This window comes from Rattus norvegicus, chromosome 6 (genome assembly GCF_021556685.1).
Source record: "Rattus norvegicus strain SHRSP/BbbUtx chromosome 6, alternate assembly SHRSP_T2T, whole genome shotgun sequence".
In the NCBI taxonomy this organism is placed as follows: domain Eukaryota; kingdom Metazoa; phylum Chordata; class Mammalia; order Rodentia; family Muridae; genus Rattus; species Rattus norvegicus.
This window is the reverse complement of record NC_141539.1, coordinates 39,561,947-39,575,993: the sequence shown is the minus strand read 5'-3', so window position 1 is coordinate 39,575,993 and position 14,047 is coordinate 39,561,947. Positions and strand designations below refer to the sequence as shown.

At 39.6% G+C, this 14,047-nt stretch overlaps 1 long non-coding RNA gene across 1 annotated transcript in view; it reads right to left on the bottom strand.

The window, feature by feature from the left end:
* The window catches only part of LOC120103512 (uncharacterized), a 144,223-nt gene that overhangs the window by 63,951 nt on the left and 66,225 nt on the right, over positions 1-14,047 (bottom strand). The window contains exon 3 of the long non-coding RNA XR_015623451.1: positions 10,381-10,657. This is a non-coding gene — a long non-coding RNA (uncharacterized LOC120103512). The remainder of the gene's footprint in view (positions 1-10,380; positions 10,658-14,047) is intronic.

Sequence of the window (14,047 nt, the reverse complement as noted above, 5' to 3'; positions counted from 1 at the left end):
CAGTCTTCAGAATGTAAGCCTTTCTCTGACAATCTTGGTAAAGGATGATTAATTTAATCCATGCATTGACTGCATCATGACACTGATACCTAGAGCCAAGCGACTCTGGCCAAGACGATTTCAGCTGCAGGCTTAGGAGGCAGAACCAGGACCTGTGTCTAGCCAGAGCAAGCCCACACTCTATAGGACAGTAGTTTTGTTTCTATGTCTCTTCTACTCAGTCTAGATCCACTTGAGGACAGAAACCCATCTCTTGCTGAATCTCTAGCTTATAATACATGATCAGGCAAACCCTAGACTAACACTATGCAGTATAATATATTCCACAGTTGTGAAAGCATTCCTGTTGCTGCCATCTAAATGATAGCCACTGGCTATATACATATACACATACACATACATATATGCAATTAACACATTAAACACAACTAGAGCATGGAAGCAGATAAATTATTAGTTTTGTTTCACTGTAACTAATTTCAAATTTAAGTTTGAATGTAGCTAGTGGCTAGTGTTCTAAATGGGATGGCTCTAGACTTGACATCTATTTATATAGTAAATAACTACAATCTATTTATCCAAATATTTACAGAACATCAAAAATATTTCCATAGTTATGAAGGTAATTCAGTCATTGTAAGAGTAACTGAAAGACCTCAGAATAAGCAAACACTGGGAACTGTTGATTGATGGTAGAAATAATACCTTTTGCCTCTACCAAACATATCCTGTAATTCTTGTCTTTCCCCCCTAAAATAATCAAAGCACATGTAATTCAATAATGTGACATAAGGAGGCATTGTTAAGGATCTCATGGATTAATGATGAGTGTAGAAACTATATACCACCACTCATCTAATCATGCCATTAAACACCACCCCCCCCACACAGAGAGAGAGAGAGAGAGAGAGAGAGAGAGAGAGACTATCAGCCTTTTGTCAAACAAGTTATATTAAGTATCATTTCCCATCCATCCTTGTGTGTTTCTTATTTAGGTTAAATTACATAAAAGGAAGGATAGATACAAATGTCAGTTAGCATTTTTCTACCTGGCAACTGGATTTGACAACAGTTTCTCTTTGATGGAATTATCATAGAAAGTGATTTTGTGTAGAGTCCTTCATTGCTGGCCAATTGGAATTCTAACCTCAAATCTTCTGGATTTCCCTTGCCTGCTTGAATTAATGAGGAGATAAATTGGGGTATGAACTGTCGTGTAACGGATTTTAGAAAAATCCTAAGTACTACCACAGAAGGAAGGGCTAGACCCAAGATAAAGCTTTCATGAAAATTAGAGGGCACTTCTGTTCTTCTCGCTGGCCTGTCCTTAGCCCACCATCATACCTGATAATACAGAAGAAGCAACAGTGACAGCCTGGTAAGCATTCTCACACATGTAACACTGTGTGTTAACCTCAGGCTATCCTGCTTCATTCACTTCCACGGCCTTGCCTCAGGCCCACATCATTTCATGTTTAGATGCCTGGAGCTAGCTGCCAATCGCTCTCCTTGTTTTCAGTCTTCTCTCCTTCAAATTCACACTCAACTTTCACCACAGGGACCCTTCTGAAATATAGGTCTCACCACACACCTTCTGCTTAAAAAATTAAATGTGGAAAAAGAAAATTTGAGAAGTCAGACACCACCTAAGGACAATCAGGGCCTTTCTTTGCTTTTTCTTTAACTCCATCAAATTCACTAACTTCATGTTCTTCATATTTGTGACTTGCAGCCATTCTGGCACAAGCTTGGGATTTTAAGGTGGAAGGAATGGGTGTTGCAAGCTAGGTCTTTGACAGCTGATGCTCCTGGGTTGTGAATCAAGAACACATATGTTTTCTATCACTCCAATGGAATCCAGCATTTGTCCTCTCTCCAAACAAGCATGGAAACTATCTATTTGAGGTCCATTATTTCCTTCGGCTTCTAGACATCAGAACTGTTACTTCAAGGGCTTTTGAGGATTAATAGATATATATGCCCCATCACAGTTCATATCCAAGTCCAGGATACAGGGGACGATCTAGTCCCTGACTCACACTTACTGATAATAAAATAGAATTTTATGCATTATATATTGATTACTTTCAAATGTCTTGCCCCCCCCCCCAATTAAGCCAAGGTAAATTCTGAGAAGAATGGAGCCAATTGGAAGGGCCTTTCTTCTAACAAGTAATTTTGGGCAAATGGCTACTCTGCTTTAGATTTTAGTCTCCTGATTGGTAAAATGGAGACACTGAGGCAGAATGACCTCGTTGTCATTGTGGACATCTTCAAGGACATCAGCACTTGCTTCTATGTCACCAGTGTAGGTCTAAATGGGTTCTGTGTGAAGAGTACACTGTTTCCAGAATGGTGAAGTAACTTTTCTGCAACAAAAGTTCTTTTCTAACCAAGAGTCAAGTTGACAGGTGGCCATACCTACAGATAACCATTATAGATCTCAGGTAGAAATCCATCAGGATTACTTAACATGGTCATTTCACAGCATATAAGAGATCTAGAGAGTAGAGTGAGATTGGCAGTGATTCTACAGGAGATGAAGAGGTCAGAGCAGGATCACATCAAGTAGGACACCCACACAAGCTGAAAAGGTACAGTCTAAATGGACTTGTGAGTCCCTAACAGGCTTTAGGTTCAGGATAGGCAGATCTTCAGTTTTTAACATTTCACTCTGGGAATTATATGGAGTGTGAGTTATGAGGAAGGGAGAGCAGAAGGGATGCCACATAGATTAATTACCATGGTTGTCCAGGAGTGAAAAATGTTAGGAGATGCTTATAAAGTACATACAGAGTTGAGTGAAAGAAAAGACTAAAGGTACAAAGTAAATGTGATGAATTCATTTTTTTTGCAGATGACAATCACTGTAATAGAGAGTTTGATGGTTAGTTTTGTCATTTGGATTGCATTAAAAAGCACCGAGAGTATCAATGGTAATGTACATCATGGGTTGTATCGATAAGGGTGCTTCCAGTGAGTTTTAACTGAAGGGGTAGGTATTCCCTGAATGTGGGTAGCACTATCCTATGGTCAATAAAAAAGGGCAAAGCAAAAAGCCAGCTAACCACTGTCATTCCCCTTTCTTTGTTTCCTTATTGATGCTATGGATCAGACAGCTCCTGTCACCATGCATTCTGACCACAATGGGCTTCATTCCTCTGACGTGTGAGCCACAATAAATCCTTCCCCCATTAGGCAGCCCTTTGCCAAGTGTTTGGCCATATTGATGAGAAAACTAACTAAAACAGAAGATGTTTTCTTTTTAATTATCTGCAAGAACAAATGTTAGCAATTTTCAGATTTGTTGCTGGAAATATCTAGGGTTCTGTGAATGACAGACTAGATGAGAACCCTTAGAACTAAGATACAACCATAATTTGGAAAACATTACTCAAGAGATAGACTTGGTCCTTTCCCATTGAAGCATCCATTCTTTTAATCTTTGGTGGAGAAGGCAGATCCAACATATGTTTATAGCAAGAAGCAAAAAACAAAATAGGAGAAACACGGGCAAATTATGATTCATTAAAGAAAAGTTTTCTACACACAGCAAAACAAAACAAAACAAAACAAAACAAAACCACTTCCTTTGTTTTGGGTCATCCTGAAATAAATAAAGACAAAATGTATAGAGGAGCTATTAGATCTGAGAACACAGAGGGCATTGGTGTCTCTGAAACAGTAGCCTCCTTGGTTCAGCATGATGCAATGCCAACATAAGAGATAAGGGACAGAAAATGAGAAACAAGATTTTCACAACCCGAAACACATATGGGTGTTAGGTTGATGGGCTGTGGATGAAAGGTAGTTTGGAGAGTTGTATTTCGAGGTGGAGATATGAAAATGTGACTGTAAGTTGATGAGAACCAAGCCACAGATGGGAAAATGGGATGCATCAGGAGATGGAGAATTGTTAATGATGACCCTCAGGTGGGAATGGTAGTCAGGTGGGGGATACTACTGCTGGGAAAGAGGTAGCCGGGTAGAGATGAGATGAAGCAGATGATGCCTTCAGATGCAAAAAATATTCCTGTGCAGTTGGTTGGTGGAGAAGACAGCTATGAGGGTACATAGCTTGGGATGTGGCTGATGTATACTGCCTTAAAATAGGTCAATAAATAAGGGTTTGATCATTATCTATGGAGATGCCAGGAAGGATATAGTGATAGCAAAGGAGAAAACATTTGTTTCTGATAAACAAATACAGGGACCGAGAATCTCATTCTAAAAGATAGAAGAGCTGATGCACAGAGAACCCAAATCAATGGATAGGGCATTTGTGTAGAACTGGGAGGGTGGTGTATATAAATTTGTGGGAGTCAGACAGCATGGCCAGCACAATCGTCAGTCAAAAGAAAGAAGCCATAGAGATACTGGAATGAAAGCATCCTCTAAGTCTCTTACATTTCCTTCATGTTATATTTCTTCTCTCACACAGCACTCCAACACCAGATCCTCACAGAAAAGCCACACTCCAGGAAGAACTACTTGGATTTTTTTTCACTACATTAAATCTCATCTAGTGTAGTCTATTTCTCTATGTTACTTCCCCACCTGGAGGATGCTCTTATTCCAATATCTATATGGCCAATTTCTATTAAGATTCAGTTTTGGGACTCCATTTTCCTAGGAAGTCTGTCTTTGATAATCCATCTCACATTCTCGGCTTCCATCACTGTGGTCTCGTGAGACATGTTCCTACATTTGCCTAATTTTCATATACTGTATTATCTTCTCTATCACTGCACTGATAAATGATTACTGCTGTATTCTTATTAACAACTTAATATGGTCCCCAACGACTTACTATGATGCCCAATAAACAGTAGTTCAACAAATGCTTGGGTAATTAAAAAATAAAGGAAAAAGTAAGCAAAGAAATCCAGCTTTTGAATTGGTTTTTCCCCATTCTCTCTCTCTCTCTCTCTCTCTCTCTCTCTCTCTCTCTCTCTCTCTCTCTCTATCTATCTATCTCTTTGTCTTTTTTCTTCTTTCTCCTCCTCTTCCTCCCTTCCTCTTCCTCCTTCTCTTCCTCCCTTCCTCCTCCTCCTCTTTTTCTTTGGTTGTTGTTGCTTAACTAAACATACCCAGAGAACTCTTATTCTGGTTAAAACGCAGAAGGTGTGCAGTGCTCCAATATGGAGCACTACACGGAAGTAAGCAGGCTTCTAAAAGCAAGTAGTGCCCTGTTTTAAACTAATCATTCTCCCTTCATTTGCTTTGAGATCCTTCATATTCAAAGGGTTTTCTCTTTTGCATGCTGAGTTCCTGTCCTTTCCAGCTACTGTTGCAGAAGTTCTGATGTAGATTCCAGAAGGTCAAGGGTGTTCAAAGTGTCAGCCATGCTTCCCTACCCCCACTCTTCAGTCCCTTGAGAATATTCTATTTTACAAAGCATTTTTTTTCAAAAAAAAGAAAGAAAGAAAGCCTACACTTCTGGAGCAATTCATCTGCAATTTGCTATACTTCATAGGGCTCAAAGCCCCCGCGTGTCTAAACTACTAGGAACGATTTCTGGACACGTCAATAAAAGTTCCCTAATGAACAACAGCTGGGAAGAACATGTCTTTAAATAAATTGATTCCAAATTTCTCCCCATGTTTCTGCGATTTTTCTTTTTAAATGGGCACCGCTGACTTTAAACTTGGCTATCCGAGAGAGCGGAAGGAAAAAAATGATACATTGTTCAAAAAATATTTCCTTCTCTTGCATTTCCTCATTTTTTTTAAATCTGAAGAGGTTAATGTTCCTCACACCAATTTGCCTCACTTCTGTTTGTAATAGCTTCATCGAGTAGAAGGAGATGAGTTAAATATCACCCCATTTTCCACCTGGGAAAACTTTTCCTGAAATAAGGAAAGTTACAGACTCACTCAGATTGGGAGCCAGGATTAGAATTCAGACCCCATAATCTCAAGGATTATATTCAGGGCAAAAATCGACCTTTCTTGTTAAATTAAACCCAGACTACATCTCTCACAAGTAGAACCTACTCAAGACACGAATGTTTCTGTTATACCCTTCTTAGACACCATTAATTTCATGCCTAACTTCTATTAATTACATTTGTTTCAACATTTGTGTTCAATTATGAAATCAAATTATATTTGATTTTTCCCTCCAAGGAGTAAAAGGCCACCAAATTGCTTAATACTCCACATAGACTTTTATATCAGAATTACTAGACCCCTGAAATCTTAATTAAGCCTTCAAACACATTTACACTTTACAAGGAATGAACTTGAACTAGTCATCAGAAAATAAAAAGTAGCACTTGGAAGAGGCTCGGGATGGATGCTGTTTCCATGCTGGGATTTAACAGCATTGCAGATGGTCATCCCTCCCCCCTTACCTCCCCCGCTTCTTCCCTTTTAGAGGGGGGCTAAAAAATTTGGCTATGTAGCCACACAGTTTCCCCTCTCTGATCTACTTCTCTGGACATCTGCGTTTCCTGTGGACTCTGTTCAATCGGCAATATTGAAGCAGTAAATATTTCACCTTCCCGTTCCTCTCTTTCATTGTAACTGACTGAAAGGAGAGATCACCGCAGGCTCCTATCTCCAAACACTCTCCTCTTGACTCCTGGTACCCATTTCTCTTGCCCTTTGAAGAAGCAGTGTGTGTCACTATTCTGTTGGAGCAGAGGCAAATTCAGGATGGTGGGCGGTAGGTTGGAGAGAGGGAAGGGTTGAATTAGGACCCAGAAATTGTTGAACAGAACAAAATGAAAAGCTGTTCCCAATTTGAAAAGTGAGTTGACGTCTGTTACTCTGGTATGCAGTAAAACATGTTTTCCATCTAGGACATAATAAAAGCTACAAGCATTTTACACTGTGCATTAGGAGCTGCGTCTTTAATGGAACATCTTTTCATATAGAGCACGTTCGGAGTTCGCTGTTTGATGATACCTTTGAACATTTTATCACTGCAGTAGATGGAATATCTCACAGTCAAGGCAAATCCCAGATGAATTGGCAAAACACCTCCATGGAAATGACTCGGAGGAGTTTATTGACATTTCATTTCTCATCTGTTTCTGTACACACTGTGTGGGGGTCTGGAATGCATGCACGGCTTTTTAAAGGCAAAAGGCAAAGAGGCCTTTGCTTTCATGATATACAGAAGGCACAAAGAAAACCGAGGGTCAAAGAGGAAGAGAATGTTGAGGGGAGAGTAGAATAGCGGGAAGAAAAATGGTGACCAGTGTGGATCAAGGCAAACATCGTTGTATTGAGCCCTGGGTAGAAGGAAAAGGCAGCTTGGAAAACCATTTCATCACAGAACTGCACAGCTCCTGAGGGAGCCATTTACATTGCTTGCTATATAGACAGCGCCCCCTAGAGGCACACAAGTGTAATGCCCCCGACTGTGCCGATGTAAATTTTTAGCATCTGTTGAGTGACCTAAGAAAAATGCATGTCTAAGAACTCTCCCTCTCCTCTGTTATTTCTTTTAAAAATTCTTCTCTAAGATAATTATTTCCTTCTTTAACACTTAAATATTGTCTTCCCACCCACATCCCTCAACATACTCACGCCTCTTCTGTCCTATATTTTCCATGTGTGGTTTCAGTTCCAAGGTACTGCTGGCTTCAAATCCTTATCTCCAGAGAGCATCAGATCCTATCTTCGTTATAGATATCTTGGTCTATGTGTGCATGCCCTGTGCCTTGTATTCAGAATCTCCCACACTGAACTAGTAGTAACCAAACCCAGTGAATTTTGATCCATCCGTTTAGGAGACTACAGACTAAGCCTAAAAGTTGAAGGTCTGTTTTTTTGTTGTTTTTGTTTTTGTATTCTTCTCTCATATATTACACCCTAACTGCAGTTTCCCTTCCCTGCTCTCCTTCAGTCTCTCCTCCCACCTCCCCTCTCCCACACATCCACTGCACCTCCACCTCACCTCAGAAAAGAGCAGGCCTCCCAGTGATATCGACCAATCATGGCACAGCTACAGTGAATAAGACTAGACACATGCAACCTGTCAAAGCTGGATGAGGTAACTGAGTAGGGGGGAAGGAGTCTCAGAACTAGCCAAAAGAGTCACGGATAGTTCTGACTCCCACCGTTAGGATCCCTAGCAAAATACTGAGCCGCTCAGCTCTAACATATATGCAGAAGACCGTGTCAAAGCCCTACGGTCTCTCTGATCTCTGATTGGAACTTAAGTGTTTTTGCTATCGTCCTGATTCATTCTTGTAGTTGCCTAGACTGTTCTGCCTGCCTAAACTTTTCCATTCTGCTTACAAGTTCCATCTAGCAGATTCTATGCTTAATTCCTGGTACATAGAAAGTATTCAATTGTCATTGACTTTACCAGGACTAGATCATAATCATAGCATAGAGTGTTTGTAGTTTTGATGACTTTATAGCCAAGGGTTTATCTATAACTATACAATATATTGGTTCAGTGCTTTCTTTTCTTCTTTGAGCTTTTGAGTAAATATGTTTCTCCTTGGTTCCTTGCCTAATAGATCACTGTAGCAGTTTATATATATTATAGATATATTTATATATATGCATATAGATGTATAATATTTCTTCATATTAAACCATTTAAAGCATTCAGAATAAAATTAATCACAATAATTACTATTACAAGCAATAATTTTATTTAGAAAACTAAATTTTTGACTTGATAGGACCAAGTATTTAGTACTAAGGTCTTTTGATGGGTTTCTAAGCAAACTCCATCAAGGAGGAAGGGCATCAAGAAACGTGGAATGTCACAATCAGTGCTAGAAACAGATGTGCTTGGAGTTGATCATGAGCATAGAGGAAGTTTTACTGCTTGCTGGCAGCATTAGGAAAACGGAGCAGTGGTGACATGTTGTGTGTTGAGAAAATTATCATGACAATGACCAGGTCAATATGCTTGGGAAGCTCTTTTGGTTCTTCCTGACTAAGATCTAGAGAAAGCTTGTGTCCAAGTCAGTCCAAGGAAGGCTGCGTGTTCACTTTCCTTTCACATCCTTCTGGAGAACTCCTAAGCAGTGTGGATACAGGAAAGGACTGCTGTGGGAAAGGACAATCCTTTCAATGTCTAGCCTGGAAGGTTTGTTCTCTTTTCAGGGTCACAGACCTGACAGACGCTGAGCAACTGAAACTGAACAATTTGCATAGGTTTCCCTCCAGGATTATCTCTGTATGAAGAAAAAATCCATAGCAAATATTTTTCAACATAAATGGGCAAAATGGAAGTGTCCATGGAAGTTGACCAGAGTAAGATTTTGAACTGCAACTAACTATATTTTAGAAAGGAAATTACTGATCTAGGAAGATAATTTGCTTTATGTAAAACATGTGAAAATAATTATTTAGGAATAGATTTAGTATCCCATCAGGGACTGCACACCAGAAAGCAGATATAATGGCCTCTCACACAATGCTTGTGTATTCTTCTCTGTAACCACTTTTAATTCCAGGAGCAAAGGTAGAGAAAGAAGAAAAATTAAAGGCTGAACTCTAAGGTCAAGAAGTATAAGTTGATTATTGTCCCCCTATCTTAAAACTATAGAATATATTTATTTGTTTGTATTTCCATTTAAGAGTAAAATTTGGAGATTTTTTTTCTTCACTGAAAGGAGCACTGGAAAATGAGTTTATCGTCATGCTGCAGAAAAGAAAAAATAGTTTTAAAAAATTTTTATTCCTAAATGGAAATACAAACACAGGAATATATTCTATTGCAATCCAAAATTTTGAGTTAAAATTTCCCTGGAGAAATACATAGAAGAAAGCTTCATTCTGTGTGTCTTGAGAACACAGTAGACAAAACAAGCTTTAAATTCAGTTTTGGGTTCTTTTGTAATGCTGGCATCTAAGTAGAAAGACAAGGAAACATAAAACACAAAGACCAAACCAAAATAAGAACACGAGCATAGCACACCATAAGAATTCTCATTATAGTGAGATTTTCTCTCCTTCTTTCTTCTTTCTTTCTCTTCAGTATGCAAAACAAGTAGGCAAGATACTGTCTCGGTCCCGCCAGTTAGGAACCAGTGGATAGTTGGTTTCAACGGTCTCTAGGTCTCTAATTTACATCACAATTATAACAATGAAAAAGGTCATATTTGTTGGTAACAAAGGTTAAGAAATGATTGTCACAAGTATGTTATCCCACAGTCAGCTCTCACTGACTCATGAGAACTAATTGTGCAAATCTCCTCGCAACTGTATTCAATAACGTCACATTAGTAACTTGAAGTTGGCCAAGATAGGAATATTTACACTATGGAAATTGGCAAATGTTACAAGTCAGAGCCTGTTTTTCAGAGTGCTGCTTGTTAAACATTTTCCAATATGTCATTGATTATGGCTCTAACAAATCAGCCCCGGACCTCAGTAGTTTCATAAAATAGTTTTATTTACTCACTCAAATGATTTTCAGTGTGGGGATTTGGCAGGTAGCCTTTCACACAGTGATTCGGGACCCAGTGTCTTTCCACTTGTAGATCTCCCAAATCCAGGGTCCTGGAATCCTCTGTTGTATTGTCAACACACAGCTGACAGCTGGAGACAGAATGGAAAATCAGGCGAGAGTTTTCACAGAACAGTTCTGGATGTGCTAATGAACTTCTGTCCGGATTGTGCTTTCAATCTTGGGCTCTGCTTCACTGAAAGGAGCGCTGGAAAATGAGTTTATAGTCATGCTGCAAGAAAAAATAGTTTTAAAAACAATTATCTGGCTTCGATTAATCAGCATTGAAACCTGTTCATTCATACTACAGAACTCACATAGTATGAACCTTAATAAACAATAAACAGCTTATTAACCTTTGTCCATGTGATAACACATCAGAAAAAGGTTCTACTCTGAGTGCTTTGAGTACTTTTACGATAACTACCATTATTTTTATTTTATATCTGGGTAAATGCTGCCTAAGTAGATTGAGGAGGCCCTGTGAGTACACTTGCTAACGGCAGAGATAGTAGTCACCGCTGTGTATTGATCTGACTCTCAAGATTCAATGGTAACTAGTAACAGTTTGGGGTTAGCCATTCAATGAACTGATCATACTATCATTAAAACATGGCTTCTCAATCCCACTGAAATCAGGGACTAGACAAGGCTGCCCACTCTCTCCCTACTTATTCAATATAGTTCTTGAAGTTCTAGCCAGAGCAATCAGACAACAAAAGGAGGTCAAGGGGATACAGATCAGAAAAGAAGAAGTCAAAATATCACTATTTGCAGATGATATGATAGTTTATTTAAGTGATCCTAAAAGTTCCACCAGAGAACTACTAAAGCTGATAAACAACTTCAGCAAAGTGGCTGGGTATAAAATTAACTCAAATAAATCAGTAGCCTTCCTCTACATAAAAGAGAAACAAGCCGAGAAAGAAATTAGGGAAACGACACCCTTCATAATAGAGCCAAATAATATAAAGTACCTCGGTGTGACTTTAACCAAGCAAGTAAAAGATCTGTACAATAAGAACTTCAAGACACTGAAGAAAGAAATTGAAGAAGACCTCAGAAGATGGAAAGATCTCCCATGCTCATGGATTGGCAGGATTAATATAGTAAAAATGGCCATTTTACCAAAAGCGATCTACAGATTCAATGCAATCTCCATCAAAATACCAATCCAATTCTTCAAAGAGTTAGACAGAACAATTTGCAAATTCATCTGGAATAACAAAAAACCCAGGATAGCTAAAACTATCCTCAACAATAAAAGGACTTCAGGGGGAATCACTATCCCTGAACTCAAGCAGTATTACAGAGCAATAGTGATAAAAACTGCATGGTATTGGTACAGAGACAGACAGATAGACCAATGGAATAGAATTGAAGACCCAGAAATGAACCCACACACCTATGGTCACTTGATTTTTGACAAAGGAGCCAAAACCATCCAATGGAAAAAAGATAGCATTTTCAGCAAATGGTGCTGGTTCAACTGGAGGTCAACATGTAGAAAAATGAAGATCGATCCATGCTTATCACCCTGTACAAAGCTTAGGTCCAAGTGGATCAAGGACCTCCACATCAAACCAGACACACTCAAACTAATAGAAGAAAAACTAGGGAAGCATCTGGAACACATGGGCACTGGAAAAAATTTCCTGAACAAAACACCAATGGCTTATGCTCTAAGATCAAGAATCGACAAATGGGATCTCATAAAACTGCAAAGCTTCTGTAAGGCAAAGGACACTGTGGTTAGGACAAAACGGCAACCAACAGATTGGGAAAAGATCTTTACCAATCCTACAACAGATAGAGGCCTTATATCCAAAATATACAAAGAACTCAAGAAGTTAGACCGCAGGGAGACAAATAACCCTATTAAAAAATAAGGTTCAGAGCTAAACAAAGAATTCACAGCTGAGGAATGCCGAATGGCTGAGAAACACCTAAAGAAATGTTCAACATCTTTAGTCATAAGGGAAATGCAAATCAAAACAACCCTGAGATTTCACCTCACACCAGTGAGAATGGCTAAGATCAAAAACTCAGGTGACAGCAGATGCTGGCGAGGATGTGGAGAAAGAGGAACACTCCTCCATTGTTGGTGGGATTGCAGACTGGTAAAACCATTCTGGAAATCAGTCTGGAGGATCCTCAGAAAATTGGACATTGAACTGCCTGAGGATCCAGCTATACCTCTCTTGGGCATATACCCAAAAGATGCCCCAACATATAAAAAAGACACGTGCTCCACTATGTTCATCGCAGCCTTATTTATAATAGCCAGAAGCTGGAAAGAACCCAGATGCCCTTCAACAGAGGAATGGATACAGAAAATGTGGTACATCTACACAATGGAATATTACTCAGCTATCAAAAACAACGGCTTTATGAAATTCGTAGCAAATGGTTGGAACTGGAAAATATCATCCTGAGTGAGCTAACCCAATCACAAAAAGACATACATGGTATGCACTCACTGATAAGTGGCTATTAGCCCAAATGCTTGAATTACCCTAGATGCCTAGAACAAATGAAACTCAAGACGGATGATCAAAATGTGAATGCTTCACTCCTTCTCTAAAAGGGGAACAAGAATACCCTTGGCAGGGAAGAGAGAGGCAAAGATTAAAACAGAGACTGAAGGAACACCCATTCAGAGCCTGCCCCACATGTGGCCCATACATATACAGCCACCCAATTAGACAAGATGGATGAAGCAAAGAAGTGCAGACTGACAGGAGCCGGATGTAGATCGCTCCTGAGAGACACAGCCAGAATACAGCAAATACAGAGGCGAATGCCAGCAGCAAACCACTGAACTGAAAATAGGACCCCCGTTGAAGGAATCAGAGAAAGAACTGGAAGAGCTTGAAGGGGCTCGAGACCCCATATGTACAACAATGCCAAGCAACCAGAGCTTCCAGGGACTAAGCCACTACCTAAAGACTATACATGGACTGACCCTGGACTCTGACCTCATAGGTAGCAATGAATATCCTAGTAAGAGCACCAGTGGAAGGGGAAGCCCTGGGTCCTGCTAAGACTGAACCCCCAGTGAACTAGACTGTTGGGGGGAGGGCGGCAATGTGGGGAGGGTTGGGAGGGGAATACCCATAAGGAAGGGGAGGGGGAGGGGGATGTTTGCCCGGAAACCAAAGAATTATTATTAAGTATTATATAAATTAAAAAAAAAAACATGGCTTCTATGAAAGGTAGATAGAGGAAGTGTGTATATTAGCCCCTAGCCAATGGTATTATACAAAAGAGGAAGAGAAGTGATAAGACACACACAGACAAAGATTAGTCTGGCTATTCAAACACTGGAAAGTCATGAAATGCCATGCCTTTCTTTGGTCTAGGTTCTGCTGTCACAATGCCTACCACTAAGTCAACATTGTCATTTTGGCTATTACCACTTACACTCTGTGATAAGATCAATGGCTCAAACACGGAGAGCATGTATTAGGGAGACTCAGGATCCAAAAGGAGCAAACTGAATTGACATAACTTTTTATAATGTCTATCTCAGAATAGTTTATCTTACAGGGGTAAGACAGCTTTCTCAAAAGTGTTGGCTCACTGAGTGCTTCCATACCTCCTGTGCTTAAGACCTTGGAAT